Source organism: Elgaria multicarinata, chromosome 3, assembly GCF_023053635.1.
Source record: "Elgaria multicarinata webbii isolate HBS135686 ecotype San Diego chromosome 3, rElgMul1.1.pri, whole genome shotgun sequence".
Taxonomy (NCBI): Eukaryota; Metazoa; Chordata; class Lepidosauria; order Squamata; family Anguidae; genus Elgaria; species Elgaria multicarinata.
In genome coordinates this window covers 172685245-172700288 of record NC_086173.1, presented here as the reverse complement: position 1 = coordinate 172700288, position 15044 = coordinate 172685245, and the positions used below count along the sequence as shown (strand labels likewise).

The 15044-nt window shown below is 43.0% G+C and overlaps 2 protein-coding genes across 2 annotated transcripts in view; one reads left to right on the top strand and one right to left on the bottom strand.

Annotated features, from left to right (window-relative positions):
* The window catches only part of LOC134396274 (zinc finger protein 420-like), a 647156-nt gene that overhangs the window by 74385 nt on the left and 557727 nt on the right, over positions 1–15044 (bottom strand). The gene's annotated exons all lie outside the window — the stretch shown is intronic.
* Positions 1–15044, top strand: part of LOC134396269 (uncharacterized) — a 298553-nt gene that overhangs the window by 253892 nt on the left and 29617 nt on the right. The window lies entirely within an intron of this gene.

Genomic DNA, 15044 nt, shown 5'->3' with positions numbered 1-15044 from the left:
TACTACAACTTATTAGATTGTAAGCCTATGCGGCAGGGTCTTGCTATTTACTGTGTTATCTGTACAGCACCATGTACATTGATGGTGCTATATAAATAAATAAATAATAATAATAATAATAATAATAATAATAATAATAATAATTCTGCTCTTTTTGAACAAGTTATATTCTTCAATTGCTATATTCCAGTCATGGGAGTCGTCCCACCAAGTTTCAGTTATACCTATCAAGTCGTATTTGCCTTCATGTATTAAGAGTTCAAGTTCGTTCTGTTTGTTTCCCATGCTCTGGGCATTAGTATATAGGCATTGAAGACCATGTGTTTTATTGTCTGGCTTTGTTCCTACATGGTTGTGGACACTATTTTTGGGCACGATTGGAGCTGTTCTCCATACTGTGGTATGGATTGTAAGCCTATGCGGCAGGGTTTTGCTATTTACTGTGTAATCTTTACAGCACCATGTACATTGATGGTGCTATATAAATAAATAAATAATAATAATAATAATAATAATAATAATAATAATAATAATACTGTGGTGTATGGGCCTTCATCTATTGTTGCCTTGAAGTTTACGTCTCCTGCCCCCGTAAGATTCAGTTGAAAGCCCTCCTGATCAAGTTCTTCATGCTGTGGCCGAACTCATTCTTTCCAGCCCTTGTGAGGTGCAACCCATTCGTTGCCACCAGTCCATCTTCTAAGTAGCGTAGCCCGTGGTCCCAGAATCCAAACCTCTCTCTTCGGTGCCACTTTTGTAGCCAGTCGTTCACCCGGAGTATTCTTCTTTCCCTTTCTAATCCTCTTCGAACAACTTCGAATACCTGGGCCCCATAGTTCTTCAGCTTCCTTCCCAGAACTTCAAAGTTTGACATGATTTCTTCGTAGCTCCGCTTGGTGACATCATTTATTCCCACATGGATGAGAAGAAAGGAGCATGTGTCTGTGGGCTTTATGAGCTTTGGCAATCCTTCAGGCACATCTCTAATCTGTGCTCCAGGGAGACAGCACACCTGGCGAGTCATTGGGTCTTCACGACATACTTGGATTTCAATCCCACGCAGCAGGGAGTCTCCCACAACGACTACTCTTCTTCTTGGTCGACCGACTTTCTGAGTCTTGTTCACTGTTGCATGGTGTCCTCTGTCATTCTTCCTATGCAGACTGTTCCTCAGTCTCATCTTCCAGTAGCAGAAAGCGGTTGCTTAACTCTAATGCCTTCTAGTTCTTCTGCTCTTAACTGTCACCCTTTTCCAGGGAGTTTCCTCTTCATTGGCTTTCCTCACCACAACATACTCCACTTCTGCTTCCACTGGCTGTTGCTCTTCGATCTGTTGTTCTTCTTGTTGCTGTTGTAGTTCCACCATTCTAAGAACTCCTAGTCTTCTCTTATTCCTTGGAGGGTGGACACTCGCTGCTATTTCTCTTCCAATTGTGCCACCAGCTTGCAAGTCTTGCAGGTGTCCGCCATGTCGATCTCAGGCAGGAACATGAACATTGCATACACTTTGCAGGTTACCACCACTAGAGACCCCTTTCCATCCATATTGTCTATTTCTGTTTGGTCTCTTCCTTTCCGATTATAGCAGAATTGCCTGTGCTTTGTTCTGTCCTCTCTGAAGGTGCTCAACAAGAAGACCTGAGGGAAACGACCGGAAAGGCAAGTGTTCCTCAACAAATTAAAGTGATTCAACGACAACTATCAATGTTAACCATATGGGATATGGGGGGGTGAATTTAGTGAAGGAAAGAAATTTTGAGTTAGCAAATATCACTATTAAATCATGATTATAAGTTATTCACAGCAAGCTTGGAGGAAAGACTGAAGAAAGTTCTACAAGAATTCATTCATGAGGATCAAGGTGGCTTCTTACCCAAAAGACAGATGGGAGACAACGTAAGGATGGTTTTAAATGTTGTGGAATATCTGGCAAAACCTTCAGAAAAACAGGCTGCCTTGGTTTTCGCGGTTGCAGAGAAAGCATTTAACAACTTTAGTTGGAATTTTTTACTTCAAAACTTAGAAGAACTGAACATTGGAGTAAATGTTACCATAGAATTTAATAATAACGTAAGACGTGCTGTTTTAAGAATATGGAACAAATATAAACCAAGGTTCTGTCAGAAAATACCACTTTGGGTATCAGCCCAGGGGGCTAATCATAGAAGGGAATTGACAAGTATGCCTAAATGGTTGACATATAATGATGTATTAGAAAAGTCACAAGAAGAATATAAGTTAAAATCAAGGGAGGAGCTGCTGAAAGGTCATACATGTTTTGGTATGTTGCAAATTATGTTTTCTTTTGTGCAAGTCATGGAAAGGTTTAAAATAGTCAAAAGAATGGTGGGTTTGAGCAATCCAAATCTGAATTTGAAATGACGTTATGTACAAATGATGAATGTAGTAAACCCGCACACCGATGGGTGATGATGGTAATATCACGTTTATTAAGAACATATCAAGAGTTTATATACCCATTTCGTGCTCCCTCAATTCCTCCCTCCTCCTTCGGTGAGTCAACCTTCATTGTCAGGTTTGAGTAAAGGGATTAACTTTTCTCATTCCCGGTGTTTGCTAAACTAGCTCTCTTACCATGTTTGTTCCCCGGATTTAAGCTGGAAGTTAAACAGGATGCACTGCTTGCAAGACAATAGACAATTACTGAGATAACGAGGGTGCGATTGTTAGATCAATGTTCTTTCACCCAAGGACGAAATCCAAACAGCCCTTAAGCACGACTCCACCATTCCAGCGACAGAGGGTTCAAAAGCACTTTATTGATTAGTGATCAAGGCCTGGTCTCTTCAAAGGGAGCAATCAGACAAAGACATTGGGAATTCAGCACAGCATTTGAGCCTGCAAGGGGCAGGGCCCTGTTGCAGCATAAACCAATCAGAACATAACACTGGGGCATAGCTAATTTTGCTAAACAATCTCCTTTGTTTTATAAACAATCCCTTTGCCTTACAGTAAGTTACAGAGAGTTAACTTTGAAACAGGAGGACTGGAGCCAAAGCTCTTGTTTATGTTAGATAAGACAGATGCAAGGATGCACTCAAGGAGATATTCTCGCATACATGACATTTTGCCTGCTATACAATGGCTGCCTCACAGTTTCCTTTTAAAAATGGAGGCACCTCTGCTAACATTTTCCCCCCTTTAAAGCGATTTAAAACTTAAGCTTGCTAGCTTCTTTTTGATCATCTATGGCTAAGGCTTCGTAATGCAAATACATGTGCTGGTGGATTACAGATTTTGCAAGATTTTTCACAAGAGACAAAATACAGGGAAGACAAAAAACAAGGATAAACAAAAATCATTACAATAGAACAAAATACAATGCAAGAAATCCCTCTTTTAACTACTCCATATTGGGTAACTAACGATTGAGCCATCTAAATAGATCATCAGTGAGTGGTTGTCTAGTTTTATTAAAAACTTACGATAGTGGCTCTACTTTCGCTGAAAGAGAACACAGAGTTGTTTAATAAGGCCACTGATTCATTTTTCTAAATGACATCTGTGAAATTTAAACTATGGCAAGACTATAGGAGGGCATGTCACTAAAATTGTATGTGCCTCTGCATGTAGATTTTTCTTTGTTAACTTTCTTTTCATCTGTAACGTAGGGCTCTAAAAGTACTTGGGTAGAATTCAAAGCATAATATGTGTGCATAATTCTGAACCTTTAATTATCTTATATTTTGGATTGTGTGGTGGTCACAAGCTTTTGCAAGGCAGGAAGATAAGGGTTTGCAAAGAACGTTTGGCAATTGTGGAATGAAGTTAAGTTACTTATGAATGGTAAAAGGCACAAATATAGGCAAAATCCTTTCTTAAAAACATTTGCTATGGCAATTAAAGAAACACTTGGAACTACTATAGTAAGAAACTTATGAACAGGATAAGAATTATCAAAATTACAACTACACAATCTTCATATAAATGCAAGCTCATTTGTTTTGCTTATCAAATTTAACTTAAATGCTGGGCTGAGTACGTGGGTCGCTCCGTGCTGGTTTCTTCGCCTGTGTTTCTGGTGGCTTCCGGTGCACCAGAAGGCAGATGGCTGTTCTTTGCCTGTGTCTTCTTGGGAGGGAAGCAGAGGCTGATGGGCTTTATTTTAGAACAATGTGTCCATTTATCTGTCTCTAATAACTTCACAGCAGAATGACTTACAAGTACAAAGCAGCAAGGAACTTCCCACTTCTAGGATTCTACTTTTAAGCAGGCAGGCTGGAACAGGTGGATAGGGTTCTTCTAATGACAATCTCTGGAAAGGTGCAGCATAACGATGGAGCTGAAAAAGAAAACTGCAGGGCAATTACATATTCTTGGAATAAATCATTCCCCAATTCCTACTTAAATTTTTTCTTTCCCCCCCACTAAAACCTGAGGGGAAAAGCCAAACATTAGTTCAAAATAAAACAATTTAAGACTTTTTCTTAAAAGTCTTAAAAGTCTTAAGACAATGCAATTGGAAATACATCCACCCATTTCAAGGAAATTTCTAATTTAATTTTTGCTAGGGTTCTTTCAGGGTCTTATTATTATTATTTATTTATATAGCACCATTAATGTACATGGTGCTGTACAGAGTAAAACAATAAATAGCAAGACCCTGCCGCATAGGCTTACATTCTAATAAAACCATGATAAAACAATAAGGAGGGGAAGAGAATGCACCAAACAGGGAGTATAAAAGTCAGAACAATTCAAGTTTTAAAAGCTTTAGGAAAAAGAAAAGTATTTAGCTGAGCTTTAAAAGCTGCGATTGAACTTGTAGTTCTCTAATGTTCTGGAAGAGCGTTCCAGGCGTAAGGGGCAGCCGAAGAAAATGGACGAAGCCGAGCAAGGGAAGTGGAGACCCTTGGGCAGGTGAGAAGCATGGCATCAGAGGAGCGAAGAGCACGAGCGGGGCGATAGTGTGAGATGAGAGAGGAGAGATAGGAAGGAGCTAGACAGTGAAAAGCTTTGAAGGTCAACAGGAGAAGTTTATATTGGATTCTGAAGTGAATTGGAAGCCAATGAAGAGATTTCAGCAGTGAAGTAACATGGTCAGAGCGGAGAGCCAAGAAGATGATCTTAGCAGCAGAGTGGTGGACAGAAACCAATGGACTGATGTGAGAAGAAGGACGGCCAGTGAGAAGAAGGTTGCAGTAGTCCAACCGAGAAATAACCAATGCATGAACAAGAGTCTTGGCAGAAGAGACAGACAAAAATGATCGAATCCTGGCAATATTATGGAAGTGCCAGTCCATTTTTAGGGCTTTTGCCATGTTCTACACTACCTAAGAAGTAAAATAGCTTTCTAGGTCTGATTCTATAGTTTCAGGCAAGGAAAAGCTTCTATTTAACCAGTCAGTCAACAAAAACAAGTAGGTATTAAAAAAAACTTTTATATTTCAGCAAAGTCAATCTGGATTCTTTAAAAAAAAGGGATAACAAGTCCATGTTTTCTCTCTCATGGCTGCAGGGGATGCATTTACAAATGAGGCGAGTAAAAACAATTCACTGGTTCTCAAAAAGTCTTTCAGTTGTTGAAGAGGTCTTTAAGCATGATGATTCTTGGCACATCAGGGGTAACAAATTATCTTTCTGGGTTCTTGAAAGCTTTGAATTCTTGTGCTAATTCCAAGTCTTCTTTTTCATAAGGTGGATTCAAATGCTGAGAAATGGGCTAGCTCCAATTATGGCAGCTCGCTTGTAGACAAATTAGCCAATTCTTTTGGCAACATCAGGGCTTCTAGCTGTTAATTCTCCATGGGTCACTGGCTGCTCATTGGCAGTCACAAATCTTCTTTCTTTCCAAATCTGTCCATGTGATATTTTGAATCAGTAAATATAGTCTTTTGCCTGAAGCAAGTTTCAGGGTTTCTGTGCATGCTATGAGTTCAGCAGCTTGTTGTACAACTGTAGCTGGATCCATCAGTAAACAACTCGAGGTCATCATATAGGTCTGGGCGAGGTTTGGTGCCAAATTGCAAGACTTCAAGGCATTCATGCTCTGGAACGTCTTCTTTTCTTTGTAGTTCAGGTATCAACGTGGCAGGTTTCAATAAGGCGAGCCTTGGGTCCATGAGGAGGCTGATCTCATATCTGGACTGGCGGGCGGGGTTCAGGTGTCGGCTTCTTCCACTGTACTCCACTGGTCTCCAGGTGGGACTTGACTCTTGGCACAGCACACCAGTAATGCAAGCTGGAGTTTTTAATTGCTTTAATTATTTCACAAGTCCATTTTTAAAAAGCAATAAAAAGCTGTATTCTTCTTCTGGCTTCTAATTTCAAAGGATACTGACGCAAGGACACAGGGGTACTTTTAGGCTTCAATTGTAGTTGCATTTAGGGCTCAGGCTCAGGGCTCAAAGCATTTCAAATGTTCTATTAGGCCAAAGGAAATTTGGGCCTGCAATAAGAATATCCTTGCCCAAAAGAGCCACTGGGCAATTTTCAGAACATAATATTCAAAACACATGCTGGGGCACTGACTAGTGCTTCAAATGTCCTTTCAAATGTCTTTTCTTCTAATAAAACGTATTTCAAAACCTTTTCAAGGCAGGGTCCCCCCCCCCACCTTTTCCTTCTGGTCAAAAACCATGCCACGTACACTAACCTTCAAACACTTTCCTATTCAACTTCTCCACTTTCCTTCAAATCTTTTACACTTCAGTTTACACTTTACCACATCTTTTCAAAACAACTTTCTAAAAGTCTTTCAAACCAACTCTCAGCTTACATTCCTCTGTCTTTCTGCAACTCTCTCATCTTACATGTGATTCTAAGCATATGATTCCGGCTGGCAAAACGTCTGCTTACAAGGACTTGAGCTTTAACTCAGGCAGTAAATCTTCAAAGCTAAGGAAGACATTTAAGCTGGTGAAAGTGGGGTTCTACATTTTCTAATTATCTGAGGTTAGTGAAAGACAAAATACACAAAGTCTTCAAAATCTTTGAACTACTTTCACTGAAAACAAAACATTCTTTCTGCTTAGCCGAAAGGGGTATCTAGCATCAAATTTCTTTCACTTGGGACGGGTGAAAAACACAAACTGACAATTCTTTTCTTTTTTTCACTTTTGTACAAACATCAACTTTTCAAACATCAACAACACCTTTGAGAGGCACATTTACTTAATTACATTTCTACGTTTGCAAATTGATTCCAATGACACAGCTGAAATTAACTTTGGATCAAAAGATCCACAAGGGGGCAATCTAACATAAAAAGACGTTCACAAAACATTTTTAACTCATTCATACACAGTTTCAAAATTTCTTTTTCAATTTCAATTTCAATGAAAGCTTTCCCAAAGACAACAACCAATGGGCTCGGGGACTCTTCCAATATGGATTATAAGCTTCCCATTTCTGAGGTCAATTGTGAACACCCAACTCCCTCCTTTTCCCGTGTCAGGGTCCTAGGGATTAAAGGTTTCACTCACCAAATAGCCGTCTCCCGTCTTCACCCTTTCTTATCACGTCTGATTGCAATTTGTTGTTGCCTAGTTCCCTTCCATCTGTCGGGGTGGAGTCAGTTTTGTAACCTTGGCTCGAATGGTCCTGTCAATTCCGTCTCCATGTCTGCACAGTGCACTGCATCAACTGAGGGGCGGAAGAAATTTCTCCCGGCAATCGCTCCCTCTCAATCAAGGCTCTCCGTTCCACTGGCAGGCACAGATCCAACATGGGTTTATCATCTGAGTCAGGCGCTATTTGTTAGATCAATGTTCTTTCACCCAAGGACGAAATCCAAACAGCCCTTAAGCACGACTCCACCATTCCAGCGACAGAGGGTTCAAAAGTGCTTTATTGATTAGTAATCAAGGCCTGGTCTCTTCAAAGGGAGCAATCAGACAAAGACATTGGGAATTCAGCACAGCATTTGAGCCTGCAAGGGGCAAGGCCCTGTTGCAGCATAAACCAATCAGAACATAACACTGGGGCATAGCTAATTTTGCTAAACAATCTCCTTTGTTTTATAAACAATCCCTTTGCCTTACAGTAAGTTACAGAGAGTTAACTTTGACACAGGAAGACTAGAGCCGAAGCTCTTGTTTATGTTAGATAAGACAGATGCAAGGATGCACTCGAGATATTCTCGCATACATGACATTTTGGCTGCTGTGCAATGGCTGCTTCACAGTTTCCTTTTAAAAATGGAGGCACCTCTGCTAACACGATGACCTGCCCATAAACCCAAAGACAGTTTTCCGTCAGAGGGATTCCAGACCAACTTTCCCTTGCAAACTGCTTAAAGGTATCTCTCTTAAGGTATAGTCTGCTGACTACAACGTAAATAAATACTAGGGATGTGCTCCGCTCCGATTAGGAGCGTAGAAGCAGTAGCGGATTGGCCTGCTCCGCCTTACCCAGAGGCGGAGTAGGAGCGGACCGCGGACCCCCTAGAAGCAAGGCGAAGAGAAGCGGCCATTTTTCGGAGCTCCTAGTTCAGGCGGAGCGCTCCGGTCGCCATCTTGAAAACATTTCGCCATAGGATTGCATTGCGGCAAATAATCGCGCATAACTACGTTGTTTTTGAAGCTATCATTCTGAAAATTCTTGTGCACAGAGAGTCGTGGATGGGGGTCATTTTGAGACCACTCTCAACTTTCTGCATCGTACGGGTCGCGGGCTAGACGTTTTTAAAAAATCGGCGGGAAAAATACCTTTTTCAAAGGGCTGAGGGGCAGAGTCAGCTCCCGGTCATGATGATCCCAAAGTTGGAGGAGGGCATAGGCAAAACAGGTAACTTGGGATTCTGGGAAACTTCTCTTTCTTCATCTGAACGGGCTTTTCCCCGTGTTTTTTAACACAGTAGCCCCACCAAATGCACAAACACAACCTGAAATCATATACTAAGCCAAGAATAAGAGATAGAAACACAGCACTGCTCCCCACCCTAACCTTGGTGAACAAGTGAATCGATGTGGTGCAAGGGGATGAGCTCCCCTAGGGCATCTCATCGTGGACGTGCCCCCACTCTCTCCTGCACTGGAAGGCCATTAGAGCCTTCCAAAGAGAGTAAAACGGTGGAGCAATGCCTATCATGAGTTGAAGTGAATGGTCACTTTTCAGTGGTGGAGCAATGCCTGTTATGAGTTGAAGTGAGCGTTTTACTTCTTCTCAGAGCTGTTGGTGGCTGTCTTGAACTGGCAGCTACTTCCCCCTCCCCCGGGCACGTCCCCCTATTGCTGGTAAAAGACAGATATAGCCTTTTTAAAAAAATTCTTCTTGCTGTTTATTGAGCAACACTGCTGCTTTTAATTCCACCCCTCCTTTGTTTATTTATTGATTTATTCCATTTTATATGCATTACTGGCTTATCCTTGGCTCACTTCCTTATGCCCCCAGAAATGCCAGCTGCATGCCTGCCTGCCTTCCCTCCCTCCTCCCCTGCCCACCTCGCAGGGATGTTGTGTGTGGGGTGCCCGATTTTCAAAAATTCGCCAAAAATCAGGGGATGATGGGATTGCTTTGAAACTTGGCGTGCGTGTGTATATCCCCATGAGGTGTCATGGTGCCAAACATGAGGTTTCTAACTTGAACAGAAAAAAAGTTGTATAATTTTTTAGCTTTCAATGCAAGCCTATGGGGGGGGAAACGGAGCTCCGGATCCGGAGCTCCGGGCGGAGCGGAGCGGAAGTGGGCGGAGCGGGGGCGGGGCGGAGCGGCCCGATCCGGGAAATGGCGGATCTGCAAGTGAAGCGGAGCGGGGGGTCCGTGCACACCCCTAATAAATACTACTACTACAATGCCAAACAAGACAACACAAGAAGATAATTAATCACAATAAATAAAATTAAAAGTCAGAAATATAAAATCAAATTACACTAAATAAAAACTAAGTGCAGCGGAGTGAAAGACAAGGACTGTGCTATGTTTTCTCTGTGGGCAAGTATGGATTTGCTATGGGCAAGTGCTGACATTGGCTTTAATATGTCCTGCTTTTATGGATGAAGGAAGCCCTGCTGTTCACATCCTAAGAGCGGGTGGAAATCATTGTTCGCTTCCGTCCCTGTTTGGGGTTCAAGTGCAGGGAACAGAGAGGGCTTAGAACTGAGCCATGGGATGCATTGGGAGAGAAACACTGGTTCATCAGCAGACCTCTTATTTCCAGGAGGGCTGAAGGTTTTCCTGCCTTGAGCCTGAGATGGACTCAGACCTGCTCTCAAAGAAGGGGTCAAGGTGTGCAAGAAGAGGCCACTATGAGCAGAAGTTGCCATGTGTGTTGTACTCCTCACGGCTAGCGGCTCCGTGGGTCCAGAATCTTCCTGTACCCTGATAAGGCCTCACCTAACATTAGGGTGACCCTGTGAAAAGGAGGACAGGGCTCCTGTATCTTTAACAGTTGCATAGAAAAGGGAATACCTGCAGGTGTCATTTGTACATATAGGGAACCTGGTGAAATTCCCTCTTCATCACAACAGTTAAAGCTGCAGGAGCTATACTAGAGTGACCAAGTTTAAAAGAGGGCAGGGCTCCTGCAGCATTAACTGTTGTGATGAAGAGGGAATTTCACCAGGTTCCCCATGTATATAAATGACACCTGCTGAAATTCCCTTTTCTATGCAACTGTTAAAGATACAGGAGTCCTGTCCTCCTTTGCTCAGGGTCACCCTATTTGACCTCTCTCTTTTTAGAGCATCTATTCATGTTTAGAGTTCAGAAGGGCACCAGGTTGGGGAACGCTGTTCTGCAGCAAAGGCAGTCGGAAGGACGGAGGGCTGTCATGCCGGAGGCTACGTTACGCACTCAAAGGGGAAATGGCTGTGGATCCCGCGAAGCCCCCAGGAGCAGATGGGGCAACGATGCTGCTGGGGGGATAAAAGACCCCAGCCCCAAGGAAAAGCCCCCTAACTTTGGGGAACAACTGAAAAGATGTGGTGCAAGGGGATGAGCTCCCCTAGGGCATCTCATCGTGGACGTGCCCCCACTCTCTCCTGCACTGGAAGGCCATCAGAGCATTCCAAAGAGAGTAAAACGGTGGAGCAATGCCTATCATGAGTCGAAGTGAGCGTTTACTTCTTAGTGGTGGAGCAATGCCTATTATGAGTTGAAGTGAGCGTTTACTTCTCAATCTCAGAGCTGTTGGTGAAGCAATGGCTGTCTTGAGTTGAACTGGCAGCTGCTTCCCTCTCCCCCAGGCACGTCCCCCTATTACTGGTAAAAGACAGATATAGCCTTTTTTTAAAAGTTCTTGTTGTTTGTTCAGCAACACTGCTGCTTTTAATTCCACCCCTCCTTTGTTTATTTATTTATTTATTTATTCCATTTTATATGCATTACTGGCTTATCCTTGGCTCACTTCCTTATGCCCCCAGAAACGTCTGCTGCCTGCCTGCCTTCCCTCCCTCCTCCCCTGCCCGCCTCACAGGGATGGTTTGTGTCTGGCTTTGACTCAGGGGAGAAGTCCTTCCTGCGCTCAATTAGATTTTTGGAAGTTCCAAATCCATTTTTCAAGTGTGGAAGAAGATTCTGGCATCTTGGGATTTCCTTTGAAATGGCCCCATTGAGCTGTCTGCAGGTTTAAGCTCCGCCAAAAATCAGGGGATGATGGGATTGCCTTGTACCTTGGCATGATTGTGGGTCTAGATGGCATCTGTGTGTCCACTTCCCTTTTTTTATCTGTCCAAATGTCAGAGAATAGTCCATGTCTGCAAATGGGGTGCCCGATTTTCATAAGTTCCCCCAAAATCAGGGGATGATGGGACTGCCTTGAGTCTTGGCGTGCACGTGTATCCCTGGATAAGCTATCATGGTGCCGAGTTTGAGGTTTCTAATGTGCAAATAGACGGAGCTATCGAAAGGGGTGTGAATGGGGTGCCCGATTTTCATAAATTCCCCAAAAATCAGGGGATGATGGGACTGCCTTGAGTCTTGGCGTGCGTGTGTATACATCCATGAGGTGTCATGGTGCCAAACTTGAGGTTTCTAACTTTAACAGAAAAAAAGTTGTATATATTTTTAGCTTATTGCAAGCCTATGGGGGGGGGGGGGGAAACGGAGCTCCGATCCGGATCCGGAGCTCTGCAGCGGAGCGGAGCAGACATAGGCGGAGCGAAGTGGGCCGATCTGCAAATCGCCAATCTGGAAGAGAAGCGGAGCGGGGGGTCCGTGCACACCACTAGTTTCAATCCCACGCAGCAGGGAGTCTCCCACAACAACTACTCTTCTTTTCTTCTTGGTCGACCGACTTTCTGAGTCTTGTTCACTGTTGCACGGTGTCCCCAGTAATTCTTCCTATGCTGACTATTCTTCAGTCTCATCCTCCAGCAGCTGAAAGCGGTTGCTTAACTGTAATGCTACCACAGGTGCCTTCTAGTTCTTCTGCTCTTTTTTTTTTATATATATAAATTTTTATTTTCTACAATACTTAAACATACAGCATTACAATTAAAAAGAAAACAACATACTACATAAATGTTGAGTAAATGTTGAATACATAATATCATATCTAAATAACATAATCAAACTTAACATATAAGTGCACCCCCCACCTCGGGATCTCATTCCTGATTCCAAAATCTCATACTTTCTTCTGCTGGCAGTTTCCCACTTCCCTTAGAAAAGACAAATATTAGGAACTGTTTCCAAATTCCTTCAAAATCATTTGTTTTAGCTATACCTCTTCTCCACTTAATATTACAAGTCAATTTATCATTTATAGCTATGTCCCATACTTCTTTATACCATTCTTCAATAGAATATTCCCTTTGAATCTTCCAGTTCCTAGCTACAATCAATCTTGCTGCCGTCAGCAAATTCGTTATCAAATCCTTAATTTCTTTTTTACATTTTAAATCTTCAAATAGTGACAGTAATGCAACTTTTGGTGTTCGTTCTATCTTCATTCCCACAATTTCTTCAATCTCCAAAAACACCATCTTCCACAATTTTTGTACATAGTTGCATTCTCACCACATATGTAAATACGTTCGTTTCCCCCCACATCCTCTCCAACAATTTGCTGATTATTTATCTTCTTTAATCTAACCGGGGTTAGGTACCGCCTCCATATAATTTTAAAGTAATTCTCTTTTATTCTTACTGACATATTTCTCAACGCTCTTTGCCTCCATAGTCCCTCCCAACACTGTTGTCCTATTTGTACATTTAAATCTGTCTCCCAAACCATTTTACCTGAACTATCCATCAGCCCTTTCTCCACCAATATTCTCTATATTTCACTCATTAATCCTTTTGACGCTGTTCTTTTCCCCCTATCCTTTTCTTTCTTAACTATTAATTCCTCAAACTTCGTCAATTCTCTACAATCTCCATTTTCTCTGACCCACTTTTTAGTCCACTGTTCTAATTGCCAATAATTTAACCAAGTTAATTTTTTATCTTTTAGAACCTCTTCCATATCTTCTCTTGTATTCATTTCTCTTAACCATTCCCTTAATTTCATTTTATTTTTTTCTATTAAAACTTTACTTAATCTACTCTTTAATTCCTCCGGGAAATTTTTTAACATTATTACCGGTGACAAAGGGGAGCTGCTCGGAAGCAGCTCCCCTTTATATTTACTCCAAATTTCCCAGTGAAACCTTAAGAGCGGGTTACCTATACTTTCCACCCGGGTTACCTATACTTTCCACGAGGCCTTAGCGCGCCTTCTGACCCGGTTTCCCTGCTGTGCGTCCAAGTTACGCACAGGGGAATCCGGTGGCAGGCCGTGCTGAGGCCTCCTACAATGCGCCATAAGCGAATTCGCTTATGGTGCGCCTTTTCCCCAGCTCCGGCCCCAGGCCGGAGCTGGGGAACGTCTAGGGACATCCGCGGCTTTTTGCGGCTGCTCACTTACTCGTGAGTAGCCGCGAAAAGCCACGGACCTGCCTGGCACAGCGCTCATACGAGCGCTGTGCCCATCGGCCTAGGGGGGAAGAGAGGGGAGGGCGAAGGATGGCAGGGTGGGTGGCAAGGGGGGAGGGGGGGTGAGACCGCGCCGCCCGAGCAAGCAGCCGAGCGATGCTTGCCTGGGCAATGCTGCCCCATGCCAGGCATTGCCCGGGCAAGCGCCACTCGGCTGCTTGCTCGGGCGGCGCGATCTCCCCCCCTCCTCCCTTGCCACCCACCCTGCCATCCTTCGCCCCACATTAAAAAAAACACTCACCTTGTCCGCCGTCTTCGGGCCGCACCCGGCCCCTTTAAGATAAAAAAAAAAAAAAAGGCAGACGCCGCAGGGACCCGACATCCCTGCGCGTCCGATGTGTGGAAGCCTGGGCGAGGCGCGCTAACGGTAGCATGCCTTGGCCCCGCCTCCCTGTCGGCATAAGCCGGCAGGTCTAGCAAGGCCCTTAGAGAAGACAAGATGGGAGAATAGGAGGACATATAAGTTGAGGGCATTTGCTGATGATTTGGTCTTGACTCTGGAAGATCCTTTAAAGGGTATCAAAATTTTGATGAGCAAATAGAAAGAATTTGGGGCAGTAGCAGGTTTTAAAGTTAATAAACAGAAGACAAAGATGTTAACAACAAATATGAACCTCCAAGAACAATTAAAATTGATAGAAAAGACAGGTTTTCATATTGAAAAGAAGTTAAAATATTAGGTAATTGTTTTGACAAACATGAATTGCGTGTTATTTCATAATAATTATGTTAAGGTTTGGAATGAATGAAGTTAAAAAAGATTAAGCAAGATGGGAAAAGGTCCAACTGTCACTTTTGGGGAGAATGGCAACAATTAAAATGAAAGTTTTGCCAAGAATGTTATATGTTTGCCAGGATCTCTTCTTAATCATTCCAGGATGCAGGACACAGAATAACGGACTCAAGTTACAAGAAAGCAAATTCCGGCTGGACATCAGGAAAAACTTCCTGTTAGAGTAATACGACAATGGAACCAGTTACCTAGGAAGGTTGGGGGCTGTCCCACACTAGAGAAATTCAAGAGGCAGTTGGACAATCATCTGTCAGGTATGCTTTAGGTTGGAATCCTGCATTGAGCAGGGGGTTGGACTCGATGGGCTTATAGACCCCTTTATTATTTATTTATTTGTTTGTTTCACTTATATTCCTCCCCCATAGCCAGGGCT